General features: G+C 44.6%; 1 protein-coding gene across 3 annotated transcripts in view; it reads right to left on the reverse strand.

Annotated features, from left to right (window-relative positions):
• SUFU (SUFU negative regulator of hedgehog signaling) overlaps positions 1 to 13,175 on the reverse strand; it is a 99,164-nt gene that overhangs the window by 57,444 nt on the left and 28,545 nt on the right. The gene's annotated exons all lie outside the window — the stretch shown is intronic.

A 13,175-nucleotide genomic window follows, 5' to 3' on the forward strand; every position in this document is an offset into this window, starting at 1 on the left:
CCTCCTACATACTTGCGCATGTGCAAGCCACCGAGAAGGGTGGATGCTTAGATGGACACAGGAGCACCATGAGACTGTACAGTCACTTGTGATCTTCCCCTAGATATCTGTCTATGAGACGTTTCTGTTCAAGAGCTTTCAAGGAGCTTGAAGGGGAAGCGAAGGCACTATCCTCCTCTGAAGGACCCAAAGAAGATGCAAGCAGCTTCTTTTAATAGCCTTCACAGCACAGACGTATGACAGAAAGACTGCAAGACTGCACTAGGGTATCCCTTTTAGCAAACATTACTCAAGAAAGGGAAGACTGTCTGTGAGAAAACACCTACAGAGTTATCACATCATTATCTCTTCAGAGAAGTTATCTAGTTACCCAGGCATTAGTCCTGGGGCTTGTAACAGACAGGAAGGGCAGGGGTCTTTGAGAGAGCACTGTAGCATTTTCCTCGGTGGTTGATTATTTTTTCTTAAATTTTAAGGAATTTAAAGCTTGCACAGGCCAAACTTTTGTTTTACTTTGGCAAAGCAGGAGGCTGAAGGGCAGGAAACAGAGGAACTTTGTATTCACACATATCATGTAAAATATTAGTCACGCATTGAGCTCTACCTACCCATTACAGTAGTGCAAGAGAAACGCACAAACTTAGTCCAAAAGCCATATTTACGGTTCAAACGCAAAATGACCAGCCTGTTTATGGAGCACCTTTTGAAATACCATCCCAAGTGTTCCAAGATCATTCCTTTAAGGCCCTCATTTTAAACCAAAAAGCAGGAGAGTCCACTTTCCCCAGGCTCTGGGCTGCCTGCAGTCTCCGAATACACTCTCCCAGTTTCACTTCCCCACCAAGAACAAAACGGTTCCCCTGCTGTGCCCATTTGCTGCCTCCTGGCTGAGCAGGCTGCTGCAAAGGATCTTTGCATCTGAGTCTGTCAGAAGACGGTGTGTAATGAGCTCCGCATACTGCCAGTCTCGCAGGCAGAGTGCAGAGTGGGTTAGGCAGAAAGCACAGTTTGAACACCACTTGCTGCACAGATCTTCAATAGAAAGTGTAGGAAGGTGGATATGTAACAGTGAACCCAACTTCCAGCTCAGTCCACTCTTCTCTGCAGTTTCATCTAACATGGGCTTGGCAGCTGTCAAGGGAAAAACTGGTCCTTTTCACAAGGCTACTCGGTACGCGTAACCTTCAAACTCTCCTCTGTGCATCCCAAACAATTGCACACAGGCAGCGAGAGAGGATGCTCCTGCGACCGCAGAACAATCCCTCTGTGCTGTGGCTTTCAGCTCCTCGATAGGAGGAGGCAACACTATTCTGTGCAGAAGCCTTTAACTATTACAGTGGCCGCTTCCGTTTCCCAGAAAAGGCCGGGTGGGACAAAGACCTCATATATAAGAGGCCAAAGGACCTCACACCAGCAGAAAAGGGAGTATTCGGCCTTCCCCGAGCTGTTTTCTTTGTCTTGCATTCCTCCTTCAGTACAGGGGACAGGGCCTTTGTCCAAGGCTGGGCTGACCATGTGCAGCCTCTCCCCCGCTTGCCTATCCCGGGAGTCAGAGATGCTCTTCTTAACGCTGGTCCCCGGCATGCGGGCTCCTCCTCACCCTCCTGCAGCAGGGAGGCTCCAGGTAGGATGGAGAAAAGGCTTCCTGCAGAGAGCTCAGCTCCCCTCCACTTTGGGCAGAAAACATTAGCAAGATCAGTTCTGATCTTGAACTGCGGCCGCTCAGGATAAACACCTGCTAGGGGCCAGCATCCAAGCGTCCCAGGGCGCGGGGCGGCTGGCTCTCCTCCTGCCGCTTCGGCTGTTGCGGCAGCCTTGCACCGAGATGCGTCATACAGCTTCCTCTGGGTCTCCGTGGCCGTTTCTTTCCTCCCTCTCCCAGTGGCAGCCCACATGCAGTATGAAGGCTAAAACAACAAACAACTTGTGCATTTATAAATGCAACCGTGTATCAGATTTACAAGTGTTGCTGCTTTGTCCATCCCTGACATTTGGGAGCAGCCTCAGGGCACATGGACTGATGCAAAGCACAGGGAGAAGACGGGTCTTTTTTTTCCTTCCCCCCCCCCCCCCCTTTTTCTTTTTTTAAATAAACCAACTGAATGAACTGTATTGAACAGCTGAAAAGCAACGAGCCAAGCTCAGTTCTCAGGCAGGAACAGGACACAAGTTGAGAGAATTAAAAGGGACAGCATCATTTGAAACCTAGCCAACTCAAACTGGGCCTAAACCTACTTTATCTAAATCACAGTAGCAGCTAAAAACAAGCCTCCTCTTTCAGGCAGTGCTGAGATCCCTCACTTACTGCCTAGAAATACTATGCAATCAGTAAAGCAGTCCAGGGAAGACAGCTTTCCTTCTATTTCAACAAAGTCTTTTATAAGGAACAAAGACTTTCTGTGCCTCTGCTCCTGGCACAAAGTCTCTCCGTGCTTTAGTGTCAACCTACCCTTTGGGGCTGGAAAAGGTCAGAGACCCATTCTCAGCTGAGAGCTAGAAGTCAGAGAGACAATAGTGGCTCCCATGACAAGGCACAGGAAATACCCAGTCTAACCCACTCGTCCAGACAAACTGCAGGAGAGAAAAAAAACCCAAACTCCACGAGGTTAGGGAGGTAGGGAAGAAAAGGCTTTAATTTGTATTACAGTGAGCTAGCTCCCTGACAACATAAGCCATAGACTTTTCCTCCCGCAAGTCAAATGAGAGTACAGGTGTCCTTGGAAACTCCTGCATTCCCAGTCGTGCTTTCCTACTGCTGAACTGCAGACTGGGAGGAAGCCTGGAGGGAGCCTCATGCACAGTCCAGGTCCACACCACCAGTGTTGACGAAGCAAAAGGCAATGTCACAACAGCAGTGGTGTTGGTCCCCTTTTCTCAAGTTCCTGAGAAAGCGTCCAGCACTTTTTAAACCTGGCCAGAGGGTTGCAGGGGCTTTTCTATCACTGCAGCAAAAGGAATTTCATGGAGAAGACATTCTCCGGTGTGGCACAATCTCCTAGCAAGTCCCAAGCAAAGGCCAGGAAGATGCTACCCAGCAAAACCAGCAAGAGCTAAATAACTTCCAGCTTGTCACATCAGCAGCTGAAGAAGTGACGGTGCTCCAAGGCAAAGGGCATGACTGAGCCTGGCACTGGGGTGCCTCCAGTATTGCAAAGGGGCAGCACCCTGCCTATTCTGAACAGAAGGATAAGTGAAGTTAATTTAGTCAGCCAAACTCTAAGGTCACGCAACTCCATTTATGCTGCCAGGAAGGAGAACAGGGGCGCACCACCTGTGCGGGGACATAACTGCGCTCGGCAGCATTCACAGCTGTATTTCTGCTCTATGCCCGCAGCTAGTTTACCACCCATACCTGGAACGACTCTGACCGAGACAGGACTCGCACAGACGAAGGACAGACCACCAGGTGCCTGCTAGTTCACAGCCTGGGAAGCCTCAGCCACAGCCCTGGCCACCACAAGGTTCCTCTCTAACGACTGGCAAGCCTCTTAACCTCCCCCTGTGCCTCGGCACCCAGTGACAAAATGGAACTGGGTGCATTTCCCTGCCTCACAAGTGAGGATAAAAGCATTGGACTCTGAAGGTCCTGAAAAGTACAGTCATACAAACAGACAAATATTAGTAAGTTTTGCAAGCGTGCAGAGAGGAACTGCATTAACTTCATCTAGGGAACCCAGAAGCACATCTGTATGCTGACCCATGCGCCAGTCTCAGCGTCACCAGTGCCGAGACCTGTCCTCTCCCTCCTTTCCAAGTGAAAGGCTTTCTCTGCCGCAGAGCATGGAAGTTGCAGACGGTCAATATTGCTATGCTTATTCCCTACAGATCCCTGCTAGGGGTTGGCAAGACCATCTTAACATTAAAAGCAGGGGCTGGAAGTTTACGGTTTCTTTGAGAGGAGGAAAAGAAGAGCTATAATAACGCCTTTCAATGAGCTCTGCTGGACCAAACCCAGAACAGTCACAGAAAAAAACCAAAATGGATTACAGAAAAAAGTTTGATGCCAAAGACTAAATAGCAACAAGGCTTCTTGAGACTTGCCTGAGAGGTGCTAGAGGAAAGCAGATAGCTGTCTAGCTGCTCCATCCTTCAAGCGCACTCAAAGAAAAAAACACATAAAGCCACACTGCAATACTAACGTCTCTCCTCCGAGAGCTCAGATATACAATCAAGTTACTGTGGGTTACAACTGCACACAGAGGTTGAGGCTGGCATGAGGCAAGCTGTCATCTCTTGTGCTGCAAAAAGGAGGGTTTCCTACAACTGGTACTGCCTTGTGTATCAGCTAATGGGTGCACACACAAAGTGAGCAGAGCTGCTATAGCAGGACGAGCCTCATCTGGCAGGACACGCAACAGGTAATGAGCATCCAGCTTTGGGCAGGGCAGGGTGATCAGACACTGCCAGCAGGCAAGTTTCAACCCTTGAGCATCCCGAGCAGTAACAGAACAAGACTGTAAGAGTAAATCTGGTCCCAGCTTCAGTGTTTTCTCCACGCAACCCTGGGACAGTATTTCAAGAGAAGACGCGTTTATGTGCCCACAAAATGTCTCCTCTTAGAGCCATCCTTTCTGCAGACAAAAACATTTTCCATGAGGTCTCTTCAGTATTGTTTGTCTGATCGACAGCTTTGCAGACAGATGCTTCTCTCTGGATTACCAGCAGCGCTGCATAAGCTTTATTTGTGATCTACAGGGGGGAGTAAAAAGGGCCGGGTCCACCTGCAACCAGCACTTTGCTGCAATGCCTATCAGGATAATTTACAAGAGTTGCATTTGGTGACTCCCTCCCCAACAACTTCAGAGCCTCCAGCCAGCTTCGGGGGATGCCAGTGACAGGCTGAAGACCGAAGCACGAGCTCGATAGCTGCCTGTCGTGCCCAGCACATCAGCCAACTGCTCTGCACACAAGCAACCGGTTTGCTTTATCAGCCAGCACATCGTTTGGTACCAGCCCCAGCACGTACGTCCCAGCTGGAAGCTTGGGGTTGTGACAAGGCTGGCTTAGGAGATGGGGGGGAGGGATGGGAAGTATTGTGGAGGTGAGCTCATAGGCAGCAGCACGGGGAGAAGTGGATTTATTGTGGTGGTGCGGGACACAGAGAGGCTAGAGCACAGAGACATAAAGGACCAGCCTTGATCTGTGCTGCTGCTGCTGCTCACAGAACAGCTTGTTTTATGGGAAACGTCTAAGAGGAATTAGGCTAAAACCCAACCAATTTCTCATGGACCACTGAATAACTATCAGATGATGAGAGCTTTTGGCCATGACAGACTTAGGTTAAATTGGAACCAGTGACTTAATGTTTCCATATCCCTTTGCAGAATAAAGGCACGCAGCCTGCGCACTTGGTTGAGTCCTGTTCACCTATGTTAAACGACAGGCCAGGAGGCTATTTCATAAACTTTACTGTGCTACAGTTTCAGTGTTTGCACAGCAGAGTTCACTACATAACAGGTTCTGTTGAAATGAAATTGATGTTGATTTATACTTCTTTGTGGAGCTAAAAAACACAGTTAATCCCCCCATTTTAAATCTAAAATCCTGGAATACTACAGAGGAGCTAGGGCCAGCTCTACACTGGAAACTGGTCAATATTACAAACAGATGATAGAAAAAAATATATATATTTTACAGAGCCATAGCAACCAGAAGAGAACAATAAATCAGCCTGGGGTTGAAAAAAAAAAATAAAGGCACAGTCAGAGAAAAATATATATGAATTACTGGGAGATTTTATTTGGATTTAGTCATCCTACTGGGAAGAAATAAACACTGTTTTACAAACAAGCTAGACAAGCCTCATTTGTATTCAAGGAAGCAAGGAGTTTGTTTTGGGTTTGGGTTTTTTTTTCCTTTTTACACACAGAAATTGGCCTGTGTCAAGAATGTTTGAAAACATGTTGGCAAGGAAAGAGTCACTGAAGCTACCACATTGAAGCTTTCTGGACTCCAGAAGATCTGAAGATGAGGTCTAGTGGTTATGCCAGGGCAGCAGGTGTCAAGGTGTCCGCTGGCTTAATGGCTGCAGGTCTGTGAGCCCAGCCAAATCACTTAATCCCACTGAGTCCCATTTTCAGTGTAAAAGTTATACTGCCCGTCAAATGCAAAGTGCCTCCATGGCTCAGACTAAACTTGAATCAGATGGAAATTGCTAAGTAAGAAGAGTATATCTACACCTGCAGTCCTTACAACTCCTGTAATCACCCTCGTTTACCAAAGGGGAAACTGAGGCACACAGAGCTGCCATTATACCCTCAAATTGATGTACTTGGCCAATGACATCAGCGGGAACAGTGTATGTGCTTTCTCAAACTACAGACAAGCCATCAGACAATAATTCCTACCTGAAGAAAGTATGACATGTCAGAAATAACTAAGGAAGGCTAGACATACCTAATTTTGGGCTTGGTTTTCAGCCTGGCTGCTGAAGGCTTGCGTGGCTGTGCTGCCTCGGGCACTTGCACGCATCAGTCAGAACCATCGTCCCCTTCCAGTAACTTTGGGAATTTGGCCTGTGGACTTGAATTGTGACAGAGGACAGAAGCTCACGGATACTAAGTTCCTGCAGGTTTCACAGAAATAACTAAAGGACAAGAGAAGGTATTTCATACCTTATCCTCTGAAAAGGGAATCCTTCACCATAACAGTGCAGAGGAGGCAGACATGCCAAGAGAGGTGTTTGTGGGGAAAAAAACCCGACACAAATCAGATATAGCTAGTTCGGTCATTGTTTAGACACATTGTTATCAACATTTATAACTCGTTGTGTACCTGCTGGAATTAGTTCTGTCCAATACATTTTCAAAAGTATAATAAATTTTCTAAGGAATAATTCATATAAGCAAGTTTCTCCTGAAGTAATCAGCTGAAATCTACATTAAATCACCACCCACAAATTGCATCTTGCATGCTTACTTCCTTTGCTTGTAGATTTTGTTACTACTGTTTTGCAGTCTCCAAGACACAAATAGCTTCCTACTACGGACTAGTCAAAAAGGTTAAATATTAAAATTCAACTTTTAAATTAGCTGAGACTTCAAAATTCACATTTGAATATCTTTTAATGCACCAGTAATCAGGAAACTATGAAAAAAGGTAAATCACATTTAGAAGATCTGAAGAGGACACCTGGTCAGTCAAGACATATTTATAATATGAAGGAGACTAAGAAGGCTCCTACTCTGCCCTCACCTAAAGGAAGTATCAACTCTTCCTGGCAAATATCCATGAAGAATAGTTTTACTTGTTCTCAAAGCTATGCAGCAATGAGGAATCTGCAACTATTCCAGAGCTTCACTGTACTTATCATTCAAAAGCTTTTCCTAATGACAAACCCTAACCCTACCTTACAGAAATTTTAGTAGCAATGGGCCTCTCATATCCCCAGTAGGCACACAGAAAAATTTATTACTTTATTCCCTACAGCAACCTTTTGCGTATTTGAAGACTGTTCTCACATCTTCCTTCCATCTTCTCTTCCCTAGACTAAACAAACATAACTCTTTTGATGATTCCTCCACAGGTCATATTTTCTGGACCTTTGGATCATTCTTACTGCTCTCCTCCAGACTCTCTCCGACTGGGATGCATCTGACTTAAGTCTTTTACCCAAAACAAGATACAGTGCTCTCCCTTTCCCTTCAAGGTGTTGCCAGCAGTATAGAAGGACCCTATCACATGCAATACGCAGAAAACTTCTATTTATACTTCAGAATAATTTCACTTATCTCTCAGAGTGAAGAGAGTGTTGGTTTAGGTATAGCCCCATTGGTGATATTAAGTCCAAATAATTTTCTTCTCCTTTCAGAACTGCTGCCTTTCCCCATCTGATAATTGTGCATTGGATTATTCCCGTGTAAGCACAGGACCATGTACTTGTTGCACCTTCCTGACCCTACTGCACATAGGTACTTGAGATCATTTCTGCAATTTGCAAAAGTCGTTCTGAACTCCAGCCCTCTGCTCCATAGTGCTTTGCTGTGCCTGCAGATTTCATCAGGATACTCTGCATTTCACCACCCTGGTCAGTACCAAATTGCATGAGTGCTAGGATAGATTTTAGACAAATCCCAACTCTACACATCTTTTGTGGTTGATGACAACACATTGACAATTATTCAGCCTAAATATCCAACCAGTACTGCTTCCCTCTTCCTTTAGTTTTTATCAAGATTGCATTTCCTCAGCTCGCTCACATACCTGTTGGAAGGGACAATGCCAAAAGTCTCACTAGTATCAAGGTAGCCAACATTCACTGCTTCCCATGGTGCCTGTTAACTTGTCACAATTAGTTTGTTCCATTTTATTCTTGACAAATCCATGCTGGGATGTCCATTATTCCCTGGATGCCTTCTAGATGGTTTGTTTTTCCTAGCAGTTTGAGACCTGAAGTCTGGTTGACCAATTAGAAACCTCAGGTTTGCATTTTTAGGGTTGGGTTGGTTTGGTTTTTGTCTATTTGTTTGTTTGTTTGTTTGTGTTTTTTTGGGGGTGGGGGTGAAGAACAGCATTTGCCATTTTCCAGCCGCCTGTAATGCTACCTGTCCCCCCTGCAACAGCAGTGGCTCAGACTGCTCAGGCTGATGTGTTCTGGGGTAAATGTTATCAAGCTCAGCCAACCTGCAAACCTCCAATTCATGGACATCGTCTTAATACTTCTGAATCTAGTTTCACTAGCTAGTTCCCCACTACAATTCATCCATTGCAGAGGATATAACCATGACATAAGCTATACCGTTATCTTTAGGGTCTATGCATGATGAGCTTTTCCTGACAATTTCTCCAAACCTGTACCTTACAGCTGCAGCTGTTTTCTTTCAGGCCAAGAAACACAGAAGCAGCAAGAACGCATACACGCAACACATTTGTTTCCATGCTACATCAATATATTGCCCTCATGATGTATATCAGGCGGGCCCTTGAAAACAACCTAACTTTACCTTAGAGAGAAAAAAAATGCAGATTTTAATTTCAGGAAAGCACAAACCATGGCCTCTCTATACTGATCAAGCATAGTAATACTGCAGTACTTAAAGAGTTAACAGTCCTAACAAGCCCTGAATAAGCTTTCTGTAGGAAGAGTGTTTCTTCCTCTTCGTTTGAATTGAAGTATAAATTTGTTCTACCATGAGATATTCCCAGTATACCCATGAACCATGACAAGCTAAGGTCACTGAATTGTGCGAAGTTTCATTTTCAAGGTTTGCAGGTTTGTTTTTTTTAAAAACTAAAAATAACAGAGTTGGAATTTGTGGTCATGGTCAAACAGTGATAAAATTAAGAACAGATAAAGCCACAAATAAATTTTTTGAGACTTGCAAGCTTGGTTTTGTTGAAGGAGAGGAAGTAGTGCCATTTAATCAAAAGCACAAAGCATCAAGTGTTTGTTACAGTGAACAGAGAAGCCAAGGCTCAAAGAGGTCTGAAATTCAATGCAGAAGACGTCTTTTCTAAAAGCACAGCCACAGTGCAGGAGAGATGGAAACAAAGGAACACCACATTCATTTGCCTAGAAGTGTTTGTTACAAAAATATATCACTTGCAATGAGACATGCTTTGTAACTGCAATACACAGTAATAATATTTAGGACAGCAGTAGCTGCTAGATGAGTCTTCAACTCAGTCATCACCATCTGAAAATGCTCAGGCTCAGCAGGAGTATAACTATACCTTACTCTCCCCCAACTTCAACCGGACCCAGCAAAGCACATCTATGATAACCAAAAAGTTGGCTTGTTATTCAAGAGACAAGAATTTAGCTCTTACCATAGCTTTCAAAGTAAACAATCTTTTGACATGCAAAAGTGCTTGGAGCCTAATCAAAAAGGTCCTGCTAGTTTCATTTTTTTTCTTGCTTCTTGTTCAGAGTGGATTCATAAGCATTAAGTTGTTTTGGTTCATCAAATGTTTAAGGCTATTCTGGAGTATTAAAGAGTCTCCACAGATTATTTTTAAACAACTGAAGAGGACAACATTAAGGTACATACACCAGAATCAAACAATGCTTATCGTTGTTGAATTTGACAAATGCTCCAAGTGGTGCAGTCAGAAGGAACTTGAGCAAAAAGAAACCTTTCATCATGCAAAACAATGCTGTCGTGCCACAGCCTGCCTAATGCCCAATGGGCTTCAGAAGAACCACCCCTTCAAGTATTTCAGAGTTCTAAAGTTTTAACATCTGACCAGAGAAGTCCTGTAAAAGACCAAGGAAAAAAGATGACGGCAGAAGCTCACTTGGCTTTGCCGAGTGGCCATGTTAGACTGGGGGAAATCCCGCTAGGCAGAACAAAAATAACGCTGCTGAGCACACGGGTGCCTGATCACCAAGGGGTGATGCAAGGTAGAACATGGGAATTGCTCTGGAGACTGCCAACCTGAGAGGGGGCAGCTCGCGGGAGGAAAGCAAAGCAAAGCGTCCCACGTCAGATGTAGCAAAAGGACTAGGGACCCTGCACAGCAATGGAGTGAGTGAGCTTGAATTAGAAAATGACTGCATCTAGCTATGGTCAACTGGTATTGCCCTGAGAGATCAAGAAGAAACTTGATAGAGTCTGTCCCACTGCAATGCAATGCAATTTGCACCATTGCATGCATCTGCCCCAAGATGCATCATCTTGTCAGGATTAACCTGATGTCTATGATTAGCCAGGAGATTTTAGCCCGAGAAAGTTCTTATTCAAAAAAGACAAGTGATAAACAAATTTGTACTAAAATAAAACTAGAGCTTGATCACTTGCTGCAACAGCATACAGTTTCCTTTTATACAGGGCAAGGAATGGTTGGTAATACTTGGTGACAGCACACAGCTGCTTGCTGAAGGGCATGAAGCTGTATGGAAAAAACCAAAAATCCAACTCTTCTGTGATATTTTAAGGGGCCTCCGGAGGTCTCTCATCCAGACTCCTATTTGAAGCAGAGCCATCACCAATGCTAGATCAGGGCTACTGTAGCTTTGTTGAGCTAAGTCCTGAACCCTTTCAGGAATGGAGATCCACCAACTTTCTGATAAACTGTTCCCTGTGCTTTGCCACCCTCCTTGTGAGCCCTCCAAGTTTTCCCTGAAGCCCTTCCAGAACCTCCCATACTACAGTTCAGACCTGTAGCCCCTTGTTGTATTACCCCACGATCTTGTAACTACCCTCCCAACAGCTGTAGGCTCCCGTTAGATCACCCTGCACCTTCTCTTCACAGGCTAAACCAGCCCTGCTCCCTCCAGCTCTCCTCATAGCTCACGTGCTCTAGGACCCCAACCACTCTGGACTCTCTCTGTCTTCTCAGCATCTCTTAAACCAGGAGGCCCAAAACAGGACACTATCTTATGTGAGGCCTCCCCAGTGCCATGCAGAAGAGGTAATAACTTCCCTTAATCTGCTGCTCATGCTCTTCCTAAGGTAACCCAGCATGTGGCTTGCCTATTGCATATGAGCGTAGCGTTGGCTCATACTCAGTTTCACAAAGAAGTCAATTTACGATTCATACACAGGGTTTTTTAGTAACATAAATTGAGAGCTAAATACCCAGAGGCTAGAATCCATTAATGTATGTTTAAGCAGTGCCTTTAAAGAGTCATGGTGGATAGAAAGTCAAAACCAGCATGGATAAGCTGAGGATAATACTGAAGGCCCTTAGAAGTTCACGTCAGATTGATATGCATGGGCACAACCGCTCTTTCCAGTCTAAAAACAGTTCATTTGCTTTGAGGTCAGAAAGATAAGACTGCACTAGTGCAGGAAACCAAACAATGGAAGTCTCTGCCTGGAGTGCCAGCTTAGCCACCAAGAAGTTTGTCCTAAAGTACCCTACCAAATCCTGTTTCACTCTGCAGACCTCCTCTCACCCATAGAAAGGGTGAGACAAACAAGCAACTGCTACAGAGAGCTTACTTAATGTGCAAATAGAAGGCACTGAAATTACTGTATTAAAGAGACTGTTATGAGAACCTACACTGGACTAGAAAATTTAAAAGGTCTTATATGTAAGATAAGTTGACATATAACATGTTGTATGTTATTTTCTATCTAAGAAGGAGACTTTAGAGTCAGAGGTTTTCTTCAGACCCTGCAGTCAACACACAGAAAAATGTGAGTATGAATTCATCACTGCATGGTCAGTATCAAAAAGCTACTGTACAATACAATTCAGGCAGGACAGGAACCTCAAATAATGGCAAAACCAACAACAGTCATGTGGATTTAGAGTTGCAAAAATCAAGATCAAAAAAGAGAACAGGTGAGCCCAAATTTGGATGGCAACCAGGGAAGATAGCAACACAGAAAAGGTTACCAAAAAAATGTTTGTCATTTCAAACTGCAACAAGAGACACTCCCAATATGAAGACAAGCGATCAGCTGTGCTGGCATTGGTCTCTGCCAGTCAACATTTAGAAGAAACGCCCCACAATAGTTGCCGCTGCCTAAGAGATTTGTCACTGAGGTTACCAGACCAATCCTGTTTTCATGCAGACCTTTCCCCTTTGAGAGTCAGCCAGCTGACTGAAAATCAGCAACAGAATCAGAAGTTACTGAGCAATTTATTAACTAGCAGAGCAAGTACCAAATGTTACAAATTCAATAATCATTGATTTAGAAGGTACTTTACCTGTAACAGACCCAAGCTAGGTTAAAAAAAAAGTTCTTCAAATATTTTCATTCAGATCTTGTGATGCAGGAGGGCACCTTTCAAATACACTATGCACTCAACCATTCCATAGGTCTTCATGTGCTCACAACACAAACTAATATTCAATCTGCTGGTATAAACAGAATCCAGGAAGAGTAGTGCAAGAAGATGTTTTGTAGGCACTCTGGTTCACAATTTTCTGGCAAGTCTCCATCCGCATTAATGATTCCCAATTGTTAATTCCTTAGCCCTCCCAGCCTTGGCATCCCTTACGACTTTCACGTTTTCTCATCTCAGCAACTCCTTGTTTACCTACGTTGCTGCTGCTCAACTGCACAGACCATAGGAAGACGCTTGCTTGTGAAGGAACTGCAACTGTTTTGGAACTTACAGCCCTTCTGCTGAGAAGCGAGACCTTATCAGATGGGTGCTTCTCAGCCATTTCAGGATAAGCAAAGGAGGTTTTCTTACTGACAGAGAGTGAAACCAACAATGCAGGAGAGCAACAAAGAGCCACTGAGCAGGCTTCCTATGATTACTAACTGTTCTGTATC

This window comes from Mycteria americana, chromosome 6, assembly GCF_035582795.1.
Source record: "Mycteria americana isolate JAX WOST 10 ecotype Jacksonville Zoo and Gardens chromosome 6, USCA_MyAme_1.0, whole genome shotgun sequence".
Lineage (NCBI taxonomy): Eukaryota > Metazoa > Chordata > Aves > Ciconiiformes > Ciconiidae > Mycteria > Mycteria americana.